The sequence below is a fragment of the Lampris incognitus genome, chromosome 20, assembly GCF_029633865.1.
Source record: "Lampris incognitus isolate fLamInc1 chromosome 20, fLamInc1.hap2, whole genome shotgun sequence".
Classification (NCBI taxonomy): domain Eukaryota; kingdom Metazoa; phylum Chordata; class Actinopteri; order Lampriformes; family Lampridae; genus Lampris; species Lampris incognitus.
In genome coordinates this window covers 6403623-6431225 of record NC_079230.1, presented here as the reverse complement: position 1 = coordinate 6431225, position 27603 = coordinate 6403623, and the positions used below count along the sequence as shown (strand labels likewise).

General features: G+C 48.9%; 1 protein-coding gene across 1 annotated transcript in view; it reads left to right on the top strand.

Moving 5' to 3' along the window:
* The window catches only part of nrxn2b (neurexin 2b), a 919866-nt gene that overhangs the window by 759742 nt on the left and 132521 nt on the right, over window positions 1–27603 (top strand). The window lies entirely within an intron of this gene.

The window sequence follows — 27603 nt, the reverse complement described above, 5'->3', positions numbered from 1 at the left end:
CAAGTTTGTCATCCCAGTGTTGTGCAAAGAGATGCTTAGGAAAATACATAAAGGGCATCTACGTGAGGAAAAATATAAACGCAGAGCGTGTGAAGTCATGTACTGGCCAAAACTGAATCGAGATTTAAGCCAGACTACAGCATCATGTGAAATATGCCTTACCTACAGACCCGAGCAGCAAGCAGAGCCACTCAGGCCACACACCGGACCTGAAAGGCCATACTACATGGTGGGTGTGGATTTGTTTGACCATAAAGGAAAGAGTAACATTGTAGTGACGACTACTTTTCAGACTACCCTGAAGATGCCACACTGCCGTGTACATCCAGCAAAGCAGTCATCACTTTCCTGAAAGCTACCTTGCCAAGCAATGGGGTCCCATGTGACATGATATCGGACAACGGTCCCCAGTTTTCCGGTAGCAATTTTGCTTCTTTTGCAAAAGAATGGGGGTTTCAGTATGTCACCTCGAGCCAGCATTACCCTAGATCTGACGGCCTTGCAGAGAGTTCGGTGAAAGTGATGAAAAGTATCCTGAAGAAAGCACAAGACGGATGTGAGGACTTCCACAAAAGTCTCATGATCTACCACAGCGCACCGCTGCAGAATGGCTTATCGCCAGCCCAGATGCTGATGGGCCGGCGCATGCAACACAAACCCTCCAGTGAAGGAGGAACTGTTGACACCTAAGGGAGCACTCAAAGTGAAAGCTGACAAAGAAAAAGGAAAACAAACAAAAACAGCGACATGACAAAAGTGCAAGAAAGTTACCAGGCCTGAAGCTTGGCGATCAAGTCTGTGTTCGTGATCACATGACAAGCACTTGGTCCATGGAAGGATGTGTGCAGAGGGAAGTTGCTCCACGCTCTTACCAGATTCAAACGGAGACTGGACTCTGAGGAGAAACCATGTGGATCTTCGACCCCAAGACCCAAATCAAAACAGCGACACCTGAAAACACCTGTAAAGACACAGTGGGACATGCCAAACCAAACGGATGCTGCAGGTCCTGAGGTCAAAACATCTGCTGAAACACGCAGCAGACCGAGGATAATTAGGAAACCGGACAGATTATTTGAAAGTGTCTGAGATGTGAAAAAAAGAGAGAGAGAAATAACTGTACAGAACAGAATATTTATTGGTGAATATATTTGTTGATGATGTTGACTTGTTTGTTAGGAACTGCATTACCCAGAATCCCATGTGCCAGGCTGGTGATGGGGGATATATGTTAGATGTCAGTAAGCGGTTGATGAGGACCTATGCCTGGTTGTGATTATTTCACAAGACCAAACATAACACTTACGATTACTGAGTAATCTACTACTACTACTTCCGGCTGCTCCCGTTAGGGGGCGCCACAGTGCATCATCTGTTTCCATCTCTTGCTGTCCTCCGCATCTTCCTCCGTCACACCAGTCACCTGCATGTCCTCCCTCACCACATCCATAAACCTCCTCTTTTCCTCTTCCCTGGCAGCTCCGTCTTCAACGTCCTTCCCCCAACATACCCAGCATCTCTCCTCCACACATGTCCAAGCCACTGAGTAATGATACCCTTAATTAGCATGCTGATTCATTGTAGCTACTACTGTTGCTGCTGCTGCTGCTGCTATTAATGTTCGTGGCTAATACACGTTCTTTCTTTTTGACTGCAGAAGCGTCAACGTTGTTTTGAATGGTCCCGCTAAATCGACTTTCTCTCCACCGGCAAAACTAATTTACAGTCCTGACGAGTCTTTTTCCTCAGATGGAACTCTTTACTCTTTGACAAACATTAAATTCAGACCGCGTGTCTATGCAAACTCCCAGCGCCGCTTTTTACCTCACCCACCCAGCTACTTCGAGCCGCGTGCTATGATTCTGTATTGGGTATTAATGCCGACCGCCTCCTGTTACCTATTCTTCATTTACTACTTGGACTTTGGCTGACCCTCGTACCTTCTTTCACATTTGATCCATTGCTCTGTTTCCATTGGGCATCGATAATTCATCCTTGCCCTTTCCACAAAAGTTTGCCTATCGACTTTCTTCCGTGTCTATTAAGAGAGGATATATCATCCGTTGGTTGGCATGATTCACTGCCCGCACTTAAACGTCTCCATCGACCACCAAATGTACGTCCACATTTTCTGTGCCAAAATGAGCTTTCTTTTCCCTGTTTATTCTCAATACTCGCTGAAGGCCGTGTTACAGTGACAAAGGTCAGCACTGTCTTTTCAGATCTCAATATTGATTCCTAACCCTGCTCTAAACTTTTTATCCACCCAAATTATGAAATGAAGCGGTTAGTCGAAGCCAAACTGTCAGAGTCTCGTCTTCCTGTTATCAGGGTTTAGCTGTTGACTTCCCGCAGGGACCGGTTTCTGTCTTGAATGCATTCAGTTGCAAAATATCTGCAAGAGGGGAGGAAAGGTTGCAGGGTGAGAGAGGGGGCGACGGAGACAGAGAGGGGGGACAGACGGAGAGAGAGAGGGCAACAGAGAGGGGGAGTGACAGACAGAGAGAGAATGACACAGAGAGGGGGACAGAGAGGGGGTCAGGAAGAGAGAGAGAGAAGACATAGTGAAAGAGCGGGGGGACAGAGAGAGAGCGGGGTGGACAGGGAGGGTGAGAGAGAGGGAGGAGGACAGACAGAGTGAGAGAGAGAGAGAGAATTTGAATTTACGACAGCTCTGTATTTAACGAGAAACAAACTTTCACAATGAACAATGACATCATCAAAAAAGTCCCTCCTTTACATGCACAGAGTTCAGCCTCCATCATAGAACCAAGATGGACTGAAAGAGAGAGAGAGTTTTAATTTTAAAACAAGTCTTCATTTCACAAGAAACAGACTTTAACGTGACATCTTTTTAACAATATGAACAAAGTCACTCCTTCACATTAACCTGTCCAATAAAGGCGTCATTTTCCCTCACAGAACTGAGTCACATATCAACTGACAGAGAGAGACAGAGAGATGTAAAAGATGAGGACACGGAAGAGAAATGGACGAGCAGAGAGTGATGGGAGGTGGAAAGGAGGAAAAAAACAGCGAACATCAGATGAGGACAGACGGCGTGAGATGGAGAGATGTAGAGGGGGGCTGAGGGAGGTGTCTACATGTGTTCATCCGTGCAGAGTCCACATGTCTGTGTTACCAAGCACTCGGCAGCGGACTCGAGAGACGGTCTGAGGGATGCATCCTTTCTTAGCCACCTTTCTTAACCCTGCGACTGTAGCTTCCGCGTGGTTTTCCCCAGACCGGGCGAGACCACTCCATTATTCAGCACTTCTGTTGTTCTGAAAACGAACGCCGTCAAGAATGGATGTGTGGGGGCCGTCAGCAGAGATTTGGGCAGAACAGAGAAAGGGACTCTTGAAAGGGGGCTGTTGTAGAGAGCAGATAAGAGAAGCACATTTTCTTCACTGTAATTCCTCTTGAGGAGAAAAGAGCTCTTAATAAATCCCAGAGCCACCGCTCTGAGACAAGTCAAATTTCCACAAAGCCCCTCGGAGGAGAGAAGGTAGACAGCCACTTGGTCCGATCGCACAGTCTGGGATTGGTGTGTGGCGGTAGCTTCTCCACTGATGACTTCAGATTTTGCCCCGCCTCCAACTTCCAGCCATCCAGCCATCCATTATCCAAACCGCTTATCCTTACCCAGGGTCGCAGGGGTGCTGGAGCCTGTCCCAGAGGTCACTGGGCAGCAGGTGGGGAGACACCCAGGACAGACCGCCAGGGCCCACACACACGCCTGGGGACACTTTAGTACGGCCAATTCACCTGACCTACATGTCTCCTGACCTACATGTCTCCTGACCTACGTACATGTCTTTGGATCCACCTGACCTACATGTCTTTGGACTGTGGGAGGAAACCGGAGCACCCGGAGGAAACCCACGCAGACACGGGGAGAACATGCAAACTCCACACAGAGGACGACCCGGGACGACCCCCAAGGTTGGACTACCCCGGGGCTCGAACCCGGGACCTTCTTGCTGTGAGGCGACCGCGCTAACCACTGCGCCACCGTGCCGCCCCGCCTCCAAACTTGTTGGGGTTGTTTTCGTAACAAAGCTGGTGATGAGTTCTTTTAGAAGAATTGTGTTGGTCTGTGGTGGATGGATGCAGTCCCCAGGCCCCCTCCGAGTGTCTCTAATCAGTCCCCTCACTGTAAATGTCTGCAGATTTGCAGCCAATTACACCCTTGTTTTTAGGGAGTGAGAAGAGGCTGAAGAGGAATAAACAGAGAACGGCGCTGAGGGAGACGAGAGAGAGGGACGACAGATGGGCTGATGATACAAAAAGGCTTAAATGAAAAATATTCGTTTACACCCCCTGTTTACCCTTCTGCCACCCTTTTCGCCTCTATCTTTCTCCTGTCAAGAGTCTAAAGAGCACTCTCCCCCATAATCCATCACACAACCAACTGATATGGGAGGCGGAGGTCCCAGCTCAGTCACCAGACAGGTAGTTTTTCTCCCCTCTGTCCTGCTCCCTCACACTCAGACATGAGTTTCTATTTATTTATTTATTTATTTAGTCAAATCACTGATAAGCGAGGCGTTATGGTCTCCAGGAAGCGTACCGACCTGCCCCTGCAAAGACGTCGTGGGGCCCCCGCCACATGAGATAGCTCCTGAATCTTTCATGTGCCATCAGCGGGCCGATAAGGAGCAAATGGGATTCGACGACTGCAGCTATTGCTTTGGCAAAATCCGCTGTAAAATACCACTTTGGATGGGATTTGAAGGCAGTGGCTTAGGGGCGATGGGGGGAACTCAGGAACAGAGCGAGAGAAAGAGGGATGAACAGAGTGAGGGACAGGGGAAAGGGGAGGGGGTAACAAAGGGGACTGATGGAGATTCGGTTCAGTCTAGGCCTTGCTAAATGTATGTGAAAGGACAGATATGCAGTCCAGTTGCTTTCATGTAGGCTGTGTTCACCGATGTGACAAAACCCCACGTTTGCTCGCCTCTCTCTCTCTCTCTCTCTCTCTCTCTCTCTCTCTCTCTCTCGATTTTGCCCCCTTTTTTCTCCCCAATTGTACTTGGCCAATTACCCCACTCTTCCGAGCAGTCCCGGTCTCTGCTCCACCCCCTCTGCTGATCCGGGGAGGGCTGCAGACTACCACATGCGTGCCTCCTCCTATACATGTGGAGTCGCCAGCCACTTCTTTTCACCTGACAGTGAGGAGTTTCGCCAGGGGGACTAGCGCATGGGAGGATCACACTATTCCCCCCAGTCCCCCCCCCCCCCCGAACAGGCGCCCCGACCGACCAGCGGAGGCGCTAGTGCAGTGACCAGGACACATACCCACATCCAACTTCGCACCCGCAGACACGGCCAATTGTGTCTGTAGGGACGCCCGACCAAGCCGGAGGTAACACGGGGATTCGAACCGGCGATCCTCATGTTGGTAGGCAACGGAATAGACTTGCCACGCCACCCAGGTGCCGTTCCTTGCTCTTTTCTGCCTGATATTTACGTATATTTCAACACGACTTGCAGAGTCAAGGCACAGCGGTAAGACAGAGAGAGGGAAATGAGCAAAAAGATGATGGCAGATGAGAAGGGAGGAACACAGGTTAGATGGCGAGAGCACGTGGGGAACCAGAAGGACACTGCAGACATCTTTATGTGGTGCCGATGTTTCGCCCGGGAGACCCTTGTGCCTCTCGAAGTGTGTCAAAACACACATCACGTTATCTTTCACATATAGATTTCTATGCGCAAGTGCTAAAATGACTTCTGCACGGCACGTAGACACCGTCTTGCCGCTCGCCCGCCGTTTTCTAAAACAGCCCTCTTTCGAGTTCAACCACTCTCTGTCTGATTGGCCACTTGTAAAGGCAGCAAATTTTCAGTGACAGGAGCCTCTTCTCTCTGCTCAGCACCACTCGTAGCGCCAGCATTGAATATGAGGGGGGCGGGATGAAGCAGGAGGGAAAGGAGGAGGGCAGAGAGGGAACCCGAAAGCACCAGTCTGCCTCACTATGATTCATTGACAATAGCAGCTGCAGACACTTTAGATGATCTTGAAACCCGAGGCTGGGTCGTCTGGTGCCAAATGGTGGCAATATTTACAACATTAAAGCGGTTAAAGCTACTATCATCTTTGGCAAAGCTTAAGAAGCTTTGTCGTTCCTTTTCCATCCATCCATCCATCCATCCATTATCCCAACTGCTTATCCTGCTCTCAGGGTGGCGGGGGTGCTGGAGCCTATCCCGGCAGTTATTGGGCGGCAGGCGGGGAGACACCCTGGACAGGCCTTCCTTTTCCAAAAAATGAAAACATAGCGGGAAATGTTTGCGAATGTGTGTCTGGATTTCGTCGCAAATATCGCTGTTCGTCTGCTGTGATAGTCTGGCCTGGTTGTAGCATGGCACGGCACTGTTCACGAGTCTGTACCACAAGGTTCACAGGTCTGACACCGGCATGAGCTCAACGGGTGGCACGAGAGTGAACTTATCAATGAGCTGACACACAGCCCTTTACCCTCTGTTGTCAAACCGCAGGGAAATCATTGTTTTCTCTAAGGTGGTTGTGAGGTATTGTCTCTCGAAATGGGACAACAAAAAAGAAGCTCCAAGTGGTCTGACCAGAAACTGCTAATAAGAAGAGTTTCTTCAACAAATATCCCACGTGCATATCGAACAAAGCACAGTGAGCGTTTTCACTTCATCCACGGACAAATTGCTTGTTTCATTTCCAGGTTTTGCGCACCTCTGAAACACTACAATCCATGAGGATAGCCAACATGCATGTCAAAAAAACAACAACACTGTCTCGTCTCATGGAGATTGTTTTGGCACTTTCGGTTGGACCTGCTGTCTTTGTCAGAATATGATGTGAAGGCAGTCTACCTGGTGTGCTTCCAGCCGTCTGTTCAGTCTGGCACCATCCTGTGCTGTCTCTTCTCGCCGTGCTCACTGGAAGTTGAGGAGAACAGGGTGCATCGGGAATCCTTTTTGCAACTTTGCGGCAAACGGGAGTTGGCGGGGGAATGTCAAATGGGGCATCAAAGAAGGTTGAATCAATTCATCTGGACATAGCCTTTATTGAGAGAAACGTTTCATCACTCATCTAAGTGACCTAGTTACCATCTAAGTGACCTAGTTACCATCTAAGACCATCTAAGTGACCATCTAAGTAACCTAGTTACCATCTAATTGACCTGGTGATCATCTAAGTGACCTAGTTACCATCTAAGACCATCTAAGTGACCATCTAAGTGACCTAGTGACCATCTAAGACCATCTAAGTGACCATCTAAGTAACCTAGTTACAATCTAATTGACCTAGTGACCATCTAAGTGACCTAGTGACCATCTAAGACCATCAGTGACCATCATGGTCATTAGTGGCTTAGTGACCATCTTAGTGACCTCATCAGTCTCAACTGACTGCAGGTATCCCCACCCTTATAAACAATACAGTTGCATAACGCCCGAAACCAACGATCAGTTTCATATGCAGATATGGGCGTGACCATTAACTAGTGTTACAATGGCCATGTGTACTGTTCACAGAGGATTGGGGAATGGTTGCAATCACAGCATTGTAAGATGCCAACAGACGTATTCTTAACCCCCCCCCCCCCCGGTTCAGGGATGGTCATTCCCTCTTCACATACATGGCCTCTGACTCCCCGTTCAAACCAGCGTTCCTCCCTATCAAGGACGTGCACATCCTCATCCTTGAAAGAGGGGCCACTGGCCTGTAGATGGCTGCAGACTGTGGAGTTCTGGACTGACACGTTAGCGCTCCTGTGTTGTGCCGTCCTCTTGGCCAGCGTCTGTTTGGTTTCCTCGATGTGAATAGTACACATGGCCATTGCAACTCTAGTTAACGGTCACGCCCATATTTGCGTATGAAACTGATCGTTGGTTTCGGTCGTTATGCAGCTGTATAGTTTATAAGGGTGGGGATACCTGCAGCCGGTCGAGATTGAAGAGGTCACTTAGATGAGCAATGACACGCTTCTGTCAATAAACGTTGTGTCCAGATGAACTGATTCAACCTTCTGTGACTTTCTTACCTGGATTGTTGAGCAGGCATCAAGACGTCAGATAGGGCACACACACAGTAAGATGCTTGGCTTCAGATGAAGACCCCGGTGAGTCATCGTCCAAATCCACATCGACATCAGAACCGCCCCTAACAGAGTAAGTGGGGTCAGCACATACAGTAGTAGCAGAGTAAGTGCCTCCTTGTGTATATACTCTCCTTCGTGACTGTGACAGGAAGAAATCTCTGGATCAGTGCAAACAGAAGTATTGCATTTCAGGTGTATCCGAGGCTATAGGTCAGCCGAGCAATAAAGTTTCACCATTAACCGACATCATTACGCCCACCCCCGCACTTTTATTGCACGAAGGTAACTGAGGTCTCTACAATAAAATCACCCACGGCTTCTCGTTCAGCTCCTGAGGTCTTCATCATCCTCATCACGCTGCGCTAACAGCATGTGAGTAATGAGACGTGTGCGCGGATGGAGCTCCGTTTCAGGCCGAGTGCTTTGCGCCGACGGCCATTCAGATTCTAAACAGTGCTGGAGGGGGAGCGATAAAGGCCTCTGGCCCCGGGTACCAGCGCTCATTTGTCAACGCAGGCGATGAAAGGGGCATCCTTTGTAAAGGAAGTTGCAGAAACGGCCTGTATTAATTGCAGTCTTTCTGTGGAGTTTTAAAAGCAGACTGTTAAAGGCCAAAAATTTAGGTAGCGTTTTACAAGGACAAAACTGTTACGTTTACCGGGTCGGTCGGGGGGGGGGGATAAATCATGTGCCATGAGGGATTTGCCCTGGCCTTTGTCCTTTTTGGTGTTAAGGCCATCGCTCAGCAGTATTTACTGTAAGCACCGTCTCTCCTGGGAGAGGGAGCAGGTCACACACAAGCAGCCACAAGCGAGCAATGACTTCAGCGAAGGAAGCATACGTGCCCTTTGTTATTTTTATATCTGTAAAACGGGGTGAATAGCAGCCTGGAGCGAGACCCCCCAAAAAAAAATCATTCTGAACGTTTTTCTCTGATCTCTAAAAAAAAAAAATGGGAGAAAAATGTGTCGACCTTTTCTCTCCGCTCAGTGTGGGGAACATCCCTTCAAGCCAAATCAACATGAAGCTCGACATCGAGTCTAACGGCATCCGGGTAGCGTAGCGGTCTATTCCGTTGCCTACCAACACGGGGATCGCCTGTTTGAGTCCCCGCGTTACTTCCGGCTTGGTCGGGTGTCCCTGCAGAAAAAAAAATTGGCCATGTCTGCGGGTGGGAAGCTGGATGTGGGTGCGTGTCCTGGTCGCTGCACTGGTGCCTTCGCTGGTCGGTCGGGGCGCCTGTTCGGGGGGGAGGGGTAAGTGGGGGCGAATAGCGTGATCCTCCCACGCGCTACGTCCCCCTGGTGAAACTCCCCACTGTCGGGTGAAAAGAAGCGGCTGGTGACTCCACATGTATGGGAGGAGGCACGTGGTAGTCTGCAGCCCTCCCCGGATCGGCAGAGGGGGGTGGAGCAGCGACCGGGACGGCTCGGAAGAGCGGGGTAATTGGCCAAGTACAACTGGGAAGAACATGGGGGGGGGGGGGGTCCCCAAAAAAAAAATCAAGTGTAGTCGCCGGGCCTTGGATTTCCTGGTGAGTGAAATTGGCCCGTGTACACCGACTGAATTCTCTTAAGCGGGAGTCCGTCCACAGGGGAAGAATCTCTCGTACGTGACTGAAGGATTGGTGTCATCAAATACGGTTGACACCATTCAGGAGGAAAAGGGGGAGGAGGCGGCGCTCCCCAGGTCATCATTCATTCATTGGCTGTTGCCACGCGGGGGAGCGAGGTGCGCCGGTGGTGCTTTTGTTCTCACGGATGGGTTTGGGCAATGAACGCAACAAGAAAGCAACAGCCTTCAATCATTTAGCGTTTAACTCCCGTGTGTCTTGAAATGGCTGCCCCGTTATTTTACCTTGGCGTAGGAACTCTTTAGCGGCGGAGTGCAGATTAAAAGGCACTTTGTCAGACCTAATGAACTCTGCCAGTCACAATTTGCAGAAGAAAAGACGGTGAGCGAGAGTCCCAGCGAGTAAAGAATAGGTAATCCTCTGTAAGTCCAATTTTAGGCCATAAGCTCACTCGACTGCCACAGACCTCATTAAATTAGTTGGCAGCCCTTCTTAAAACTTTAATTTAGTAAACAGTCAGGACGGAAGCCGCTCGTGTGTCAGACCCGCTTTTGTTAGCGCTTCCATTGTGCAATTCTCTTGTTCTCTTTGCTTCCCCCCCTCCCCCGAATTTGGTTTTTCTTTCTCTGCTTTCCCTCTCTCTGTCGCCCTCTGCTGACTCGGTGCTCATACTCGCGGCGTGCGCGGCCTCCGAGTGGCGTGCTGAATTGCAGGAGGACAGCTCTATGTGTGCGGCTGGTGCGGCGGGACGGTGGAGGAGAGCGAGGGAGGCTGAGAGACGGGATGCCGGTTTGACCGTGATCGCAGCGGTGCGACGCTCCCGGTTGACACGGCGTCTTGCAGGGGGGAAACGTGCTGACATGGTGGCAACACTGGCTATAAGGAAGGACGCCCGCAGCTGTTTTATCGGATGTTCAATCAGATTAGCCGATCGAGCCGGAGCCCCGGAGAAATCCCGAAGGTCACCGACGGATGGCGAAGGCCTGGTCAGCTTTCCTGGCAAGGACGGAGGCTCATTACGTTCCGCAGGAACTCGGGTTTGGGTGAGATGAAGAGTCAGCCAACTATCACCCCGTAGTCCGCTGACTCTAATCCTGCATATGCTGGACCCGCAGATTCTCCCCCGCCCCTGCTAAAAGTGTCCGGGGCCGTATCCGTTAAGCTGTTCATCTCCTCGGCAAAGAGCTGGGCTTAACTTGGGGGGGGGGGGGGGACACCACTCATAACTTGGACGTCTTCCCAGAGCAATTAGCTGAGCCCACATGCCTGTTTGATTAATACAGCGATGAAAATTAGCTTCTCCTTGCTGCTTGCATAGCCTAAGCCCCCCCCCACCACCATCACGACCGCAACGTGTCCTGTCAGTTGGACGGCGTCCCCCACCCCCCCTTCCCCGAGCCTCTGTTGACACGTCTGCTGGGCGTAGGTAGGGTATAAAAAAAAAGATACAGACTCATGGTATGTTGGATTCAAAGGATCCACACGGTTGAGACCCTAACGTTGACAAATGGTGGAAAGGCAGATCGTAGCGGGATATATGGACAAAAGGAGCCCCCTCCCTGCCTCGCCTACGCCGCCCGCCCACCAGTTGACATTGTGTATCCTCCATCACTCATCCGAGATGCGGCCCATACATGTGTGACGGATCGGGCGTGGTTATCGTACTTGGCAGTCCTGATAATTAGAAAAAGGGCAGTAGTCTCGGCCAGGGAGACGGTTTTCCCTGATGGATTAACGGCAGTCACCTACGCCGGCCTTCCGTAGCTGTTTATGCCGGCGGTCGTAAGGCAGACTTATTGAGCGGCGGCGGCGGTGCCGCTTTCTGGATCGTTGGATCAAAATAATCGATGAGCTAATCAAGAGATGTAATCGTGTACATTTATCCGTTTCCATGGGCGTCCCATGTATTATCAGGAGGGGGGGAAATAAGATGCATAAACAACCGGCACTCCCTGCCCGCTCTCAATCTGTCACACACACACACACACACACACACACACACACACACACACACACACTCACACACTCTAACCCACCTGGGAGGCTTAATCTAACCACCAAATGTTACGCCAGTGAGACGTGGAAGAGGCTGATACTCAGCAGCTATACCGAGGGCCGCCACCTGCTGCGCTAACAAGGCCTAGATCAGTGAGCTTTCTAGGGGTCAAATGGCGGCGGGGGTGGCGCCTCTCAGCTTTGTTACCCCCCACCAGCTCGACAGCTGTGTCTGAGGTGTCCCGCTGCACTCGGTCTAGTCTGGGTGGATGGGCTGAAGCCCCCGATAGTGGAGTCTCTCAGTCTCCGTCATCTGAGACGCCGAATGCGGTTGTGCCAGCCTTACTACCCGCGCTGTTGTCCCTCACCAGAGCCACATTATCCCTGATAGAGGTTTCCAGAAGGGTGGTGTGGAAGGAGGAGGAGGGGTCAGAGCAGAGGCAGGGAGGGTATCTTCGAATTTTCCATTTTCTCATGCTTCGAGCATCACACACACACACACACACACACACACACATATCCAGGTACAGACACCTCGTATATCTCTACATGCTGGAAGCTGTCATGGTGGGTTGTTAAGATGCACCGCTTGCCATGACAATTATCTGCACATCTGGCCCGAGAGAGTCAGAGCCAGGCACCAAATGCATAAATCTGGAGGGTGCTAGAAAGCCTAGAGGGGATATAATTGGAGCAGGGGTTGAGGGAGAGCTGGGAGTCAGCGTGTTAAAGCGTTCCAGTTAAAAGCGAGCTCGACAATCGTTCTCTACAGACGATTGATTATGATGATTCATTATGTGCATAACGTTAATTTACTCTAAGATTATAGCTGTACGGCTGATGCATGCTTTTTTTGCTGTGCCGAATGATGCTTGGCTGCAAGAAAAGGAAAGTGCCAACTTAGATTATTATATCGCAAAGTGAGTTGCAATCTATGGACCAAGACATTTTAGTGAAACCAGTTTCTTTTTTTCATGAACCACGATTTTTATCCGGTGTTTTGATGTACTTCATGTTTTGATGTACTTCATGTTTTGATGTACTTAATGTTTTGATATACTTGATGCTAAGAGTAAAATGCTGTGGCTACCATACTCGAGTGCAAAGCAACTGGTTAAGAGCTAGTGAAACAGCATGGTTAGTCAACTGGGTCTTCTTCTTTTTTCCCCCCCCCATTCTCTCCCCAGTTGTACTTGGCCAATTACTCCACTCTTCCGAGCCATCCCAGTCACTGCTCCACCCCCTCTGCCGATCCAGGGGGGGCTGCAGACTACCACATGCCTCCTCCCATACATGTGGAGTCACCAGCTGCTTCTTTTCACCTGACAGTGAGGGGTTTCACCAGGGGGACGTAGTGCGTGGGAGGGTCATGCTATTCCCCCCAGTTACCCCTCCCCTCCAAACAGGCGCCCTGACTGACCAGACAAGGCGGTGGTGTAGCAACCAGGGCACACACCCACATCCGGCTTCTCACCAGCAGAAACGGCCAATCGTGTCTGTAGGGACGCCCGACCAAGCCGATTCAATTGGGTCATTTTAAGAAAAGAAGAAACATGAGGAGCTGTTCTGACAAGATATCAGCCCTACTCCGGGGGGCGTAGCAGTCTATTCCATTGCCTACCAACACGGAGATCGCCGGTTCAAATCCCCGTGTTACCTCTGGCTTGGTCAGGCATCCCTACAGACACAATTGGCCGTGTCTGCGGGTGGGGAGCCGGATGTGGCTATGTGTCCTGGTCGCTGCACCAGCGCCTCCTCTGGTCGGTCGGGGCACCTCTTCGGAGGAGGAACTTGGGGTACTAGCGTGATCCTCCCCCACACTACATCCCCCTGGTGAAACTCCTCCATGTCAGGTAAAAAGAAGCAGCTGGTGACTCCACATGTATGGGAGGAGGCATGTGGTAGTCTGCAGCCCTCCCCGGATCAGCAGAGGGGTGGAGCAGCGACCGAGACGGCGCGGAAGAGTGGGGTAATTGGCCGGGTACAAAAGATATCAGCCCTAGCCGAGTTCTGACCACTCCACTGGCTCGCTAACAGTGTACCATGCTGCAGCACAGCAGTTTGTCTCATTTTGCCTTTGAAAGCTTAGACCGATTTATTTGGTGGCCAACTGACATGTCGGGTTGTAAGAAAAAAGATCGTAGGGCAAGCAATGACCACTTTTCCTGATTATGCCAGCTCCCATAACGCAGTCAACATTAAAGAACACGCACAAACATGTAGCGATGAACTACTGTGTTAATGATCATTTGATTTGAATCACAGTATGGGATGTTCCAGTAGAAACGCTTTTTCAACTGTGCGACCAGCGGGGGCGTAACTGCCCTGATGACTAATACGGTGTTTGGTGTGACTAGGGGTTAAGTAGAGGATTGCTTCCAGAATGTTGATTCTCATATCTGCAGAGAAATGTCTGAGGTCATGGGTGAGGAAGAGGGAGGGTGAAGTGAAAGCGGGGGGCGGGGGGTGGGGGGGAGATGATGAGCGGAGAAGAGCAATGGTAGCGCTGTAAGGGTAGAGGGCAAACAAAAAGGAGAGCAAAGGAAACGGTGGAGGAGTTACGTTAAGATGCCGTTCTTCAAGGCCTTACTGGTGCTGTGGAAGTAGGAGATATTCGTCAAAGCCCGTATGTATCAAAAGTTCTGCGAGTTACTCTTCAGAATCCTCCAAAGAACCAATTAAGAAGTAAAAAAAAAAAGTTTTTGCTAAAGGTGGAGAGTAATTGGTATTTATCAAGCTACTCACGCCTGCTTTTATTGAAGTGCAGAAGTAATTCTTAAGAGCAGCTCACAAGTGCATGGTTTTTTTATTTATTAATTTTTTCCTTTTGTTTTGCATCCTGTTTGCGGGCGAGCATATCCAATTCCCTGATTCCCTTTTCTACTCTGGCCCCACCACTGCACATCCCCTGTGGTGAAAGCAGAGGATGCACAGACATCCACATATGTTCACCTATACATCTGGAGCCAACAGACCACTTCTTTTGCCAGCTGCAAGTTTCTTCAGGGGAACATGGCACATGTGTAGGCTCATGTTATTTGTCCCAGATCAACCCACAGCTGTGCAGTCTGTTCAGTACCTCACCGCTTATAGGGGTCACTAATTACAGTGGTGGGACACAATACACCCACCGGATCCCGAACCCCAGAATACAACTAATTGCACTCCCTGCGGTGCCTGGCCAAGCCAGAGGCAACAGCACGGCTGGTATGCATCATCATCATTGGTGGTCACTGGACGTGGGTATGACTGTCCTCTCCATTGGGTGGTCTACTTTGGGGTCTTCAGATGGCTGTAGGTGGTGGCAGTGGTTGAGCGTTTTTCTCTCTTTCCTTGCAATGCTGTCGCTTTTTCTCTGCAGCACAGGGGAGCTCCATTTCATGCTCCTTCCAGCACGGATTTCTCCCAGGAGCGCCTCTCCAGTGCAGTGTGTTCCCAGTTGCTCGGTGTGATGTTGAATTTCTTCAGACTGGTCTTGATATTGTCCTTGAAACGTTTCTTTTGCCCGCCGGGAGCTCGCTGACCTTCCTTCGGCTGAGCGTACGGGATCCGTTTGGGGAGACGTGTTGGACATGTGGATGACATGGCCTGTCTGTCAGAGTTGGCGCTGCATTATTGTGGTGGTGATGCTAGTCATGTTGGTGCGTCTGTCCTTCCAGCTGATCCTCAGGATCCTTCGTAAGGATCTTGGGTGGTATTGTTCCAGGGCTCTCAGGTGCCTGCTGTAGGTGGTCCATGACTCTGCTCCATACAGCAGGGTGGGGAGAACAGCGGCTCTGTTGACCAGGAGTTTTGTTTGGGCCTTTAGGTCTCGGTCTTCAAAGGTTCTTCCTGAGTCTGGCGTAAACGCCACTGGCACAACTCAGGCGATGGTTGACCTCAGAGTTGACGTCAGCTTTTGAGGAGCGAAGGCTGCCCAGGTAGGGGAAGTGATCAATATTTTCAATAATTTTGTTGTCCACTTTTATGGTGGGCTGGGTAGATGGCTGGTTGGGTGGAGGTTGATGTAAGACCCGGGTCTTCTTGATGTTTAATGCTCGACCCAGGGCTCTGTATGCCTTGGCAAAGGCATTCAGAATGTCCTGGAGGTCTTCTGCGGAGTGTACTGGTATGTATAACAATCATGAGTTGAGAATTTCTCACTGAAGCGTAGGACCTAAGTACAACGTATAAAGATGCTAAAAACAACTTTCAGCAAAGATTAAATGAGATTCATAGCTGCTGATCTCGGTGCAGTTTACAGCCCAGTCAAATGCAGTAAAAAAAGAACTACAAAGATGGCCCCCAAAAAGCCTTCCCCAAAGCCCTGAATCAGCCAATGGCAAGACCAGATGGGCCTCCAGCAGCTTTTTTGTCAGGGCTGCATTACACTACACACAATTTTTGTATTTATATCTATTTACATACTAGGTAGGTTATAACCACACAACCCATCGTGATTTGTTATCCCCTACACAGACCACAATTTACCATAGTCTTGTAGATGAACCGACTTATACTGAATTCAGAATTGCTGGTTTTGCAACACCTAGAGCAGTAAGTCAATAAACTTTATTGAATAAATAAAACATAAACTCTCAATAGACCTCGCATAGTAGAGCTCATTAAAAGTTCCAGAAGGTGTACCCACCAGCCCGAAATGATTAACAGCTGTGTATACGTCAATCCAAAGGCTTAGTTAGTATCTCGAAATGAGAATGGACTCAACAAGATGTCCAGTTGTCCAATTCTGTGCTTAAAATACAAAAATAATTTTATCAAAATAAAAAAAAAATACTCGAGGGTGACTCTCTTCCGTACAGTATAAATATAAAAAGCTTTTATTGAAAGTGAAAGTGCTGCATAATAGTGTTGGAAAAGTGAAGTGCCAATATGCATCGGTGCGTGTTTTTTAACTCTTATTATATAGCCCTTTCAAGAAAGGCTTTTTATATTTATGTCGGCGAGAGTGTCGCTTCAGAGTATTTTTTATATTTGAGCCCACTGTTTTTTCTCCCTTTCCTCCAAAGTGCACCTCTCCTCCTCACAATGTACGAGTCAAAAGCAACACTCCTTCACATATATTCTTTTATGAAGGAACAGCGCTTCATGACAGCCAAACCCGTATCTTTTTATGTGGCCATGAAGGTGCGTGATATTTGCCTCTGAGCAGCCAACGCAGCCATCTGCTTCCAACTCCTACCCGAGTTAAGACTCCTACCCGAGGTAAGACACCTACCTCCTGGCTCTCTGAAGTCAAGTAGGAGTTGAGACCGGTTCTTAGCACATGGGACTATTCATGCCGGCACTCGTTCTTAACTGTAAGAATACGAAAAATTTTGCATCATTGTTAGAAATTTTTTTGAGATACTTTATTGATCCCCGTAGGGAAATTCTGCTCTGCATTTAACCCATCCTAGCTGTGTAGCTAGCAGCAGTGGGTAGCCGCCATGCGGCACCCGGGGACCAACTCCAGTTCTTCTTGCCATGCCTTGCTCAGGGGCACAGACAGGAGTATTAACCCTAACATGCATGTCTTTTTGATGGTGGGGGAAACCGGAGCACCCGGAGAAACCCACCACAGACACGGAGAGAACATGCAAACTCCACAAAGGACGACCTGGGACGACCCCCAGGGTTGGACAACCCCGGGGTTCAAACCCAGGACCTTCTTGCTGTGAGGCGACAGCGCTAACCGTGCTGCCCATGCGTGTAACATTCATCAGCCGTGCCTTGTGCACACAGGAAAACACTGGATAAAATGGCCGTGTATGAGCTCAGGCACGGACACCACGTCTGAGACTGTCACCAGACGTGGGCCTTAAATGGTACCGTGTCAGTAACTGTACGTGGGAGCACAGCTCCTGCACGTTGTCCCTGATGCAGAGGATTTGAGCTTGGCTCTGTCTCCCCGCAGCCGCCATCAAAAACCCAAACCCGGCAACACCTTAACCCATTTAAGAGAGCTCTGATTCCTAAATGTGGGAGTAGGAGTAAAAGTGAAGGATTTTTACTCGTGTCGTTGACATGAGACTAAAGATTTCACTCTAAGCGGCTTGATTAATATTCACCCTCGCTGACGTTACTGTGTACTGCAAAACACTGCCGGACCGCCGCACGTTAACGGTGGCTTTATAAACCATGTCTAAGCCAATAAAGTGTCCAAGCAAACCACACGTCACATCTGTGGACAGAGACGGAAGCCTTTAGAAAGCTTTAGCCGGCACCCCTTTTCAGTGGGTATCATATTTGTCCAGTGTTTTGAACGTGAGAGTACCTGAGCTGGGGTCCAGCAGAGGTCGTCACACATCAGTACTGCATATAGACAGAACGCCGATCATCCGTCAGCTGAGGGTAGAACTGCAAAATGACTGTTCACAGCTTGACACCCACTGCCCTATGGAAGAGTAAGCCAACGGCCAGAACACAGCCCGCTGAGAGGGGACGTGCCCTCCTTCAGACGGGTCACTTTGACGGGGGGGAGATCACGCCGCGCTCCTCTCTCCCAGCCCCCTCGTGACTCAGAATCGCAATCATCCCTCGGAACGATGAGAGCGAAAAAAGAAATCACAAAGACGGGGCCGTATCCGCGGCTGGTGCCGGGCCATTTAGCCGTGCACTTATAAAAATGAGATCCCCTGCAGTCTGGCGCCGTATCAGAACGTCTAATGTCTGTCTGCAGAGATAAAGAGGAGCGAGGTGGCTCTAATCTGCTGCTGTACAGGCGGCCTGGTGACAGCTGCAGAGAGGCACGTGCAGCTCACATAGTCCCTGTCACATACGCTGAGTGATGCAGCACCCTCGTACTTTCTGAAGCATCCGCATGCATGTGCACGCACACACACACATGCACACACACATGCACACACATGCACACGCACACACACATGCACACACACATGCACACACACACACACATGCACACACACATGCACACACACACACACAATTTTCCCAGTGAGATGGGCTGTGAGGCGGTCTTCAGTAACAAATAAGTACTATAAAAAAGAAATAATAGCTGTCATTTCCTGTACTATATTATTATCATTATATATTACTGTTATGTTATACATTATTATATATTAATTATAGTTTCATTTATTTATTTGTTGTTTATTTGTTTATTATTTATATTTATAATAATTATACGTTATATATTATGTAATGTAGCGAATGTAATACATTATATCATCATTATACAATAAATGTCAAATAAGCCATTCACAAACATTTAGTTAATGATGAATTAAACAGTATTTACTTATTATATTACAGAAGTTAAAGTCTGATTAGTCCATCGTTAGTACTCATATTAGTTCAACATGTATATCTGAATTATAAAGCAAGGAAGGAAAATATCTTATAATAAATCATTTGTTAAAACGTTAGCTGATGCTGGTAAAGGTCACACAAATTTAAACAAGTTGTAATCGTGTTAATTGATCATTTACTCATGTTTTACACATGATTTGTTACTATGTTGTAAACAAGCTATAAATTATATTAATAAAAACCTAGCTACCCATTTATAAACTTGTTGCAGCACCTAATCTAAAGTAGCAACTTATTCCATACTATTAAGTACTAAAAATGGCAGCACGGTAGGCCCAGTGGTCAGCACTGCTGCCTCACATCAAGCAGGTCCTGGGTTCGAACCCCAGGCCGTCCCAGGTCCTTTCTGTGTGGAGTTTGCATGTTCTCCCCGTGTCTGCGTGGGGTTTCTCCGGGTGCGTCGGTTTCCTCCCACCATCAAAAAGACATGCGTGTTAGGGTTAATACTCCTGCCTGTGCCCCTGAGCAAGGCAGTGGAAAGAAGAGCTGGAGTTGGTCCCCGGGTGCTGCAGCTGCCCACTGCTCCTACACAATAGGATGGGCTGCATGCAGAAGACCTATTTCATTGTAACCTGTACAATGACAAAATAAAGTGGCTTTCTTCTTCTTTCTACTTCTTCTCCTTGCTGCTCACCATGTTTGAAGGGGATCCACCATCATAAGTGATGCGTGGCGGGCCGACCTACCGACGGGCTCTTCCTCAGCTTGGGTACAGACACTAGACTGTTAACCACAGCATGCGGATGCCCAAACAGGAGCACACACACAGCATACCAAGGGTGCCTGGGCAACGTATAGGGAGAGAGTGTGGAGGCTTGGGGGGAACCGTTCAGCAGATTTGCTGAAAGAGCAGCTGGTACTTGCAGAACGGCGTGAATGGCGAGGAGAAGAGCATCGCAGTGGGCCCTGAGGGTGGCGACTGCATGACATTAGCAGACTGTACAGATAGCGATGAGGACACGTGCTCTGTAGAGTCCTGTGTCCTTGCCGTAGCGTTGCTGGTCATGTTGGTAATGGTTACTGACGCAGAGATAACCACGTTTTTATGACCCTGTTTACCACGCCATGCACACATTAGTTGGGTTTGGTTCAGTTCTTCCTCACAAAGAGGCAACACCACAGAGCCTCATGTTCTTTAAGCAGTGTGTAAGTTTGTGCAGGACAGGCGTCAGCCTCCAGGCCGAGCTCCACGTTCACCAAGAGGGGTGCGTGTGAATTGTCGGATGCCATGTTGTCACGTTGAAATCTGTCAACAAAAGTGGACGGTAAATTGTCGTTGCCGTCACTGCATTGTTTCTCTCGTTTCTAGGCCGTCCCGGTATTAACAGAAGTCTTACTAATACGTAATGGACTGGAATCAGTGGCTACTTAGATTAGATGCTGCAACAAGTTTATAAATGACTAGCTAAGTATTTATAGATTATTACAAACAATCTCCAGATGTATACACAAGGATTGACTCGTACCGGTGAAATAAGGGATGATTCGATGCAGTGGTGCAGAGAACGTGTCAGAGATGCTGAAATGGATGTTCAAGATTCAAGATTTAGTTTATTGTCATTTTCATTATGTACCTGCGCACGTAAATAAAAACGAAATGCCGTTTCTCCCAGCCCACGGCAGAGCGGCACAGAAGATTAAAAAAAAAATACACACCCAAAAGTTCCCTAAAAACGATACCACTAAATAACAACACAGTCCATTAAAGGGCCATTTCAGTTTAAATGTTGACAGCCGGGGTCTGTCAATAAGTGACCAGCACTGATGGGGGGGGGGGGGGGTTAGAGGGTAGGTGGATGGGCATGGCCGGTGGGGAGGGGGGGGGGCAGTTTGTTAATAATCCTGACTGCTTGTGGGTAGAAGCTATTTAGCATTCTGCTGGATTTAGCACAGATGCTCCTGTACCTCGTCCCAGATGGCAGGAGGGAACACAGGGTGGGAGAAGGATGGTGGAGATCCTTCATGAGGCTGGAGCCTCGGTCATGTCAGCAGGTTACTGACTTGCATGCCTGAGGTAGATGGACATGACAGAGTGTACCAGTATACGTACAATGTACAGTACAGTATATACAACATGTACAGTACAGTATACACAACATGTACAGTACAGTATATACAACGTGTATGGTACAGTATATACAACATGTACAGTACAGTATATACAACATGTATGGTACAGTATATACAACATGTACAGTACGGTATATACAACATGTATGGTACAGTATACTATACAACATGTACAGTATACACAACATGTACAGTACAGTATACTATACAATATGTACAGTACAGTATACACAACATGTACAGTACAGTATATACAACGTGTGTGGTACAGTATATACAACATGTACAGTACAGTATACACAACATGTACAGTACAGTATACACAACATGTACAGTACAGTATATACAACATGGTTGGATTCATGGACAGTGTTAAGTGTTCATTTGAATGACAGCCCGCAGAAAGAAACTGATTTTATATCTGGTTGTTGTTTGGGGGTACAGTGCTCTGTAGCGCCCACCGGAGGGGAGGAGTTGGAACAGGTTGTGACCGGGGTGTGATGGGTCGGCAGTGATGTTGCCTGCCTGTTACCTGAGTCTGGAGGTGTGTGAGTCCTGAATGGAGGGCAGGCTGGCACCATGAGCTTCTCTGCAGAAAGCTCCTCTGTGTGGTACAGTCTATGTGAGGAAATGGCAGGGGGAGCAAAGAAAGACGATGTGTGGACTGGGGAGGCGTTGCCTTCTGTGGTATATTCAACAGCGGTCAGATGGTACCTCCTTGAAAAGCACAAGCTGCAGAACCTCCTGAGTGTGGATCCCTGCACACTTTAGAAGAAGTGTGCAGCCATGGCGCTCATTACGGCTGCTTGTATTCTACGGGGATAGTGCTGGCATATGCCGATGACGCCTCGCTTGTGTTTCGAGATGCCGCGCCCGTTTTCCACTCCCCTCCCGCTGGCTAGTGAAAAGGGGAAAACGTCAGTTCCCTCATCAAACACAAAAGTCAAAGCGAGCTTTAATTAAACCATAAACCTCCTGCTGATGTCCTGCAGCACGTTCATTCGTCTGCTACAATTAGCGGAGGTATAAAGAGGGGGGGGTTGTTAGAACGGAGCTGTTCTGTTTTTTGTTTTTGTTTTTTTACAATGAACCACTGTAATGTCTGCCCCCGAGCTCTTCCACTTTTGTTGACAGCAGCCATTTTGTGACCAAAATGCGGAGGGAATGAAATGTCAAGAGGGGCGGCGGTGTCAGACATGATGGGATTCGTGTAATGTCACTGCTCTCGTGTTCAGTGGCATGTGATGAAGAGATAGCGTCTCGATGGATTCTCCGGTTACAGAAAGGCTCTTTTGTGCAATCCCCCAAATAGGTGTTTGGCTGAGGTTAAGGAAGGGATACATGCACACAGATTCTTCTTCTTTTTTTCTTTTTTTCCTTTCCCGGCAGCATGCAGATACGAACTGACTAAGCTGTCGTAGTGGAGACATTACCTACCCTCTGCAGACAATTTGGAAAGCCCCTGTGAGGAATAACATGACCGGGGTCCCTGGCATTAGCGCACAGACCAGGCTCTGTTGCATGCATGTGTCATTGACCTTCATGTCGCTCGTGTAAATGACACATCACAACCCACAATGTGCTCCCGGAGGCTCGTCCCTGGCTTGGTGTTGCTCCTCCCGGGTTAGTGTCAGCAAGGCCAGGGTGTCTGCAAACCACTCGTTCCCTATAAAAGTCACGACAGATGCAACCTGTTCTTAGTCACCAACACTGACACACTGTCTGTCTGTGTCTGGATCTCTCTGTCTGGCTCTGTCTATTTAAAGACGTGTCTCTGCTTGTCTTTATCGTGTATGTTATCCTTTATTCCCTCTCTCCTCCTCCCTTACATTGTGCTCCGTGTTCCTCTTTTCGTCCCTCCTCCTCTCGCTCTTGCTCATCCGCTATTTTTTTCTTCTTCTTGTTTTTCTTGCATTTTTTGGAAGCTGTTTAACTTAATGCCTGTTCAAAAAGCTTGGTTCCTGCCACGTATTTGTTCCAGGCAGCTAGGGTTTAGCCAAGTCTGTAATTGGCCTGTGGTTAATCCCTGCCATTCTCTTCAGCCGCTTTCAATGAAGGGTAAATGACTTCTTCGTCTGCCTACGACACAGATTGGTTCAAGAAGTGCGTGTCTGTGTGCATTGCATGCGCTGCAAAAGCAGAACTAAGGACTCGAAAGATGGCAGCCTGAGAGCCTACTGCCCACGACGCCTTGTTTCAGTAGCAGCGGGATGAGAGGGAGAAATCTGTGCAGAGTCATGCGTGCACAATATGGGGTAGCCATGCACAATGCTGGAACGTGTGATGGACAACAAGTCAGGTACAGGATATATTCTGCTTCCGGTGTGGGAAGATGGAGGCGTGAGTTCTCATTGGCGGCAGCCTCACCCAGTACCGTCCATGCAGTGTCCTTGTCCACATCTGCATCCAAGTTTTTTCTTCGTTTGATGGCTGGGAGAGCTGGCGCTGGATCGGCTGGGAGAGTTTGGTCTGCTGCATCATGTGGGCCCAGGGACCACGGCCCTGCCTGAAGCAGCGCCCGACAAGGAAACACCGAAGGTGATCTGACAGGACTCTGAAGTGGGGCAGGCTAAGCTAACTGCTAGCCCATGCAGACCGGCAGTTCCGATAACACCGAGGGCGGTCTGGCGGCGGCCTCGCCTGGCGTTGACTGTGGCGTTTTTGGTGTCATCGTGTGGCGTGAGGGGAGGTGTGTCGAGGGTGTCTGGCTGGGAGAGCCGGCGTTGGATCGGCTGAGGGGGCCTGGTCTGCTGCGTCCAGTGGACCCAAGAACCACGGCCCCTGCCTGGAGCTGCACCCGAAAAGGAAACACCGAGGGTGGTCTCACAGGACTTTAAAGTGGGGCAGGCTAAGCTAACTGCTAGCCCATGCAGACCGGCAGTTCCGACAGTCATCCTGGCTGGTGTTCGCTCCCTTGGACGGTGATTTTTCTTTTTAGTTTGGATATGCGTGTTCTTGTAGTTCTAGTTTTTGGGTGTATTCTTGTCTTTGTGTTGCACCGCTGTGGGCTGGGGAAACTATATTTCGTTTCTTTTCATATATTTGCGTACATGAAAAAACATGACAAATGTTCCTGGTTCCTGGGAAGACGGTTTGGGGAGACTTGAGGGAACAGTAAAACTCTTGCTCAATTAGCATCCACAGAGCATAATGGGTAAAGCGTACAGATTTGGGAGACCCGCCTCTGGAGGCCCATGCGGTATGGATTACTGTGCAGCTACCTGCAGAGCACCAGATTAAAAGAGATGGGAAGATAAGATGCCACAAAGAATTCATTATTCCCCCCTCTCAAATAAATGAGCCCAGGGCTTCTACGTGGCTGCTGCCGCTTCAGATATAGCATGGTGTTTAATAAAGGCTAATGCTGTCAGGGGAGGAGAGCGCTGTTTGTGTGTGTGCGTATCTGGGATACATGCACCTTTGCCAGCCCATTCACCCGTTTGTACATGTGCGTGCACTGGCCTTTCTGTGTTTGCACATGCAAAACGCCCATGCACACGTACCCCTGAACCTCTGAAAGTCACGACTTGACTTTGCATCTCAGGGCGGTGAATACTTCCTTCAGCATTTCCCAGAAAGCTTACAGTGCAAATCCCTCAGCCTCCCTGCATGCAACCGTTGGGTTAGGGGGGTCACTCTAGTTTACATTTAAAGTATTCACCAAAAGTGGGGCATCCGGGTGGTGTGGCGGTCTATTCTGTTGCCTACCAATACGGGGATCGCCAGTTCGAATCCCTGTGTTACCTCCAGCTTGGTCAGGTGTCCCCACAGACACAATGGGGGCCGGGAAGCAGGTTGGTGGGTGGGTGTCCTGGTCGCTGAACTAGCGCCTCCTCTGGTCGGTCAGGGCGTCTGTTCGGGGAGGGAGGGGGAACTGGGGGGGAATAGCGTGATTCTCCCGCGCGCTACGTCCCCCTGGTGAAACTCCTCACTGTCAGGTGAAAAGAAGCGGCTGGTAACTCCACATGTATGGGAGGAGGCATGTGGTAGGCTGCAGCCCCCCCCCCCCCCCAGATCGGCAGAGGGGGTGGAGCAGCGACCGGGACAGCTGGGGAGAAAAGGGGGGGGGTATTCATCAGAAGTGAAACTGCACCAAACAAGACAAAATGGCTGCTGTTGTGTAGCTCAGACTAGAACAGGACCCCTACATTAGTACTCAGGCTAGGGGTCTGACTGCCCCTGAGACCACCCATGATGGTAATGCATACAGTTAGGTGTTATGTAATGCTTTATAAAAGCAACTAGCAAATGGCATAATTAAACTTCATTACCTTGGTTGATATCTGATAGAAATATATCTGATACAAATATATTGATACAGACATATCTGATACAAATATATTGATACAGTTATATTGATACAGATATATCTGATACATATCTGATACAAATATATCTGATACGGACATATCTGATACAAATATATTGATACAGTTATATTGATACAGATATATCTGATACATATCTGATACAAATGTATCTGATACAAATGTATCTGGTACAGCAAATTAGGATTTTACATTTTGTGTCAATTTTTGATATTTATTCTGTTTGATACTTGGCATTGTGCTTTTGGTTTGTTTGTATGTGTGTGTGTGTGTGTCTCTCTCTGTGCATGTGTGTCTGTGTTGGTGTGTGTGTGTCTGTCTGTATCTCTCAATCTCGTTTTGTGTGTGTGTGTGTCTGTGTGTGTGTCCCTCTCTGTGTGTTTCTGTCTGTTTCTCTTTTTGTGTGTGTGTCTTTGTGTGTGTGTGTCTCTCTCTTTCTGTATGTGTCTCTCTTTCTGTGTGTGTGTGTGGTTGGGTGTCTCTCTCTGTGTGTGTGTGTGTGTGTGTGTGTGTGGGTGTGTGTCTCTCTCTCTGTTTGTGTGTGTGTGTGTGTGTGTTGGGAGGAGGGGGGGCATGTGTACAGCTATTGTGTGTGCATTAGTTTGCATTATATAGATTCAGAAGGACAGGTCAGTGCGTATGTGCCCGTGTGTGTGTGTGTGTGTGTGTGTGTGTGTGTGTGTGTGTGTGTGTGTGTGTGTCCGGCACTAAGAGCCTGTTGTCACAACAACACAGAGTAGTGGTAACACTGGGACCCAGTGACAGAGCCCTGCAGCATTGTTCACACACACATCCAGGAGGACACACACGGCGGGAGACGGACACGCAGACTGTAAGCCGGTGAAGTGAAGCGTGCCTGACTCTGCTCTCCACTCCCCTCTTCTGTGCGTGGCCGTCCCTCTGTGTCCCCGTATATTGCCCGGTGACACTTCGATTAGGCCGGCGGTTAAGATGAAGAACGTGTCCTGACCGTGTTGCATGTGAAGGGCAGTGAAGTTCTCACCACTGTTGTCCTTCAGTCTCTTCCAGCCTCTTTAGTCCTCCAAACCTGCCAGATTCATTTTCCTGCTGTCTTTGGCTTGATTTTGCGCCATCCATTGTTTTATTTCTTTGGCAGAATGTGATGTTCACCCCCCCCCCTCCATCTCTCTCTCTCTCTCTCTCTCTCTCTCTCTCTCTCTCGCTCGCTCTAGCTCTCCCTTTCTCTGTGTGGCATCCCCAACACAAGCTGTTGGACTGTATGAGCCACCATTTGTCACACTTTGTTGCTCTGTGTGTGTGTGTGTGTGTGTGTGTGTGTGTGTGTTTATGGGTATTGTTGATTGGTAGGTTAATCACAGAACACAGACCATTAAATATTGTTCACTCTCCATAGAAATTACTGGAAAAGCTAACAAGCATCCTTTAAAAAGCATTATAACTGTCATCCAGTCCATCAGATAGTGAACCACACAGCATCAGATAGTGAACCACACGGCATCAGATAGTGAACCACACGGCATCAGATAGTGAACCACACGGCATCAGATAGTGAACCACACAGCATCAGATAGTGAACCACACGGCATCAGATAGTGAACCACACGGCATCAGATAGTGAACCACGCGGCATCAGATAGTGAACCACGCAGCATCAGATAGTGAACCACACGGCATCAGATAGTGAACCACGCAGCATCAGATGGTGAACCACACAGCATCAGATAGTGAACCACACGGCATCAGATAGTGAACCACACGGCATCAGATAGTGAACCACGCAGCATCAGATAGTGAACCACACGGCATCAGATAGTGAACCACGCAGCATCAGATAGTGAACCACACAGTATCAGATGGTGAAACACACAGCATCAGATAGTGAACCACACGACATCAGATAGTGAACCACACAGCATCAGATAGTGAACCACACAGCATCAGATAGTGAACCACACAGTATCAGATGGTGAAACACACAGCATCAGATAGTGAACCACACGACATCAGATAGTGAACCTCACGGCATCAGATAGTGAACCACGCAGCCGCACTGGCCTCTTGTTCCTCACTTTTATGTCAGATAATGACAGACACAAAATCCTGTATTATTGGTCCATCTTCCTTTTCTAGTCTTCTTCTTCTTTGGGCTTGTTTCCTGTTTCTCAGGAGACACCACAGTGGATTTTATAGTTTCCATTGGTACTCTGTGAGGGCGCAGCACCGGTGGCGGTCGTTGTTAACCCGGGCCTTAACCGATCTG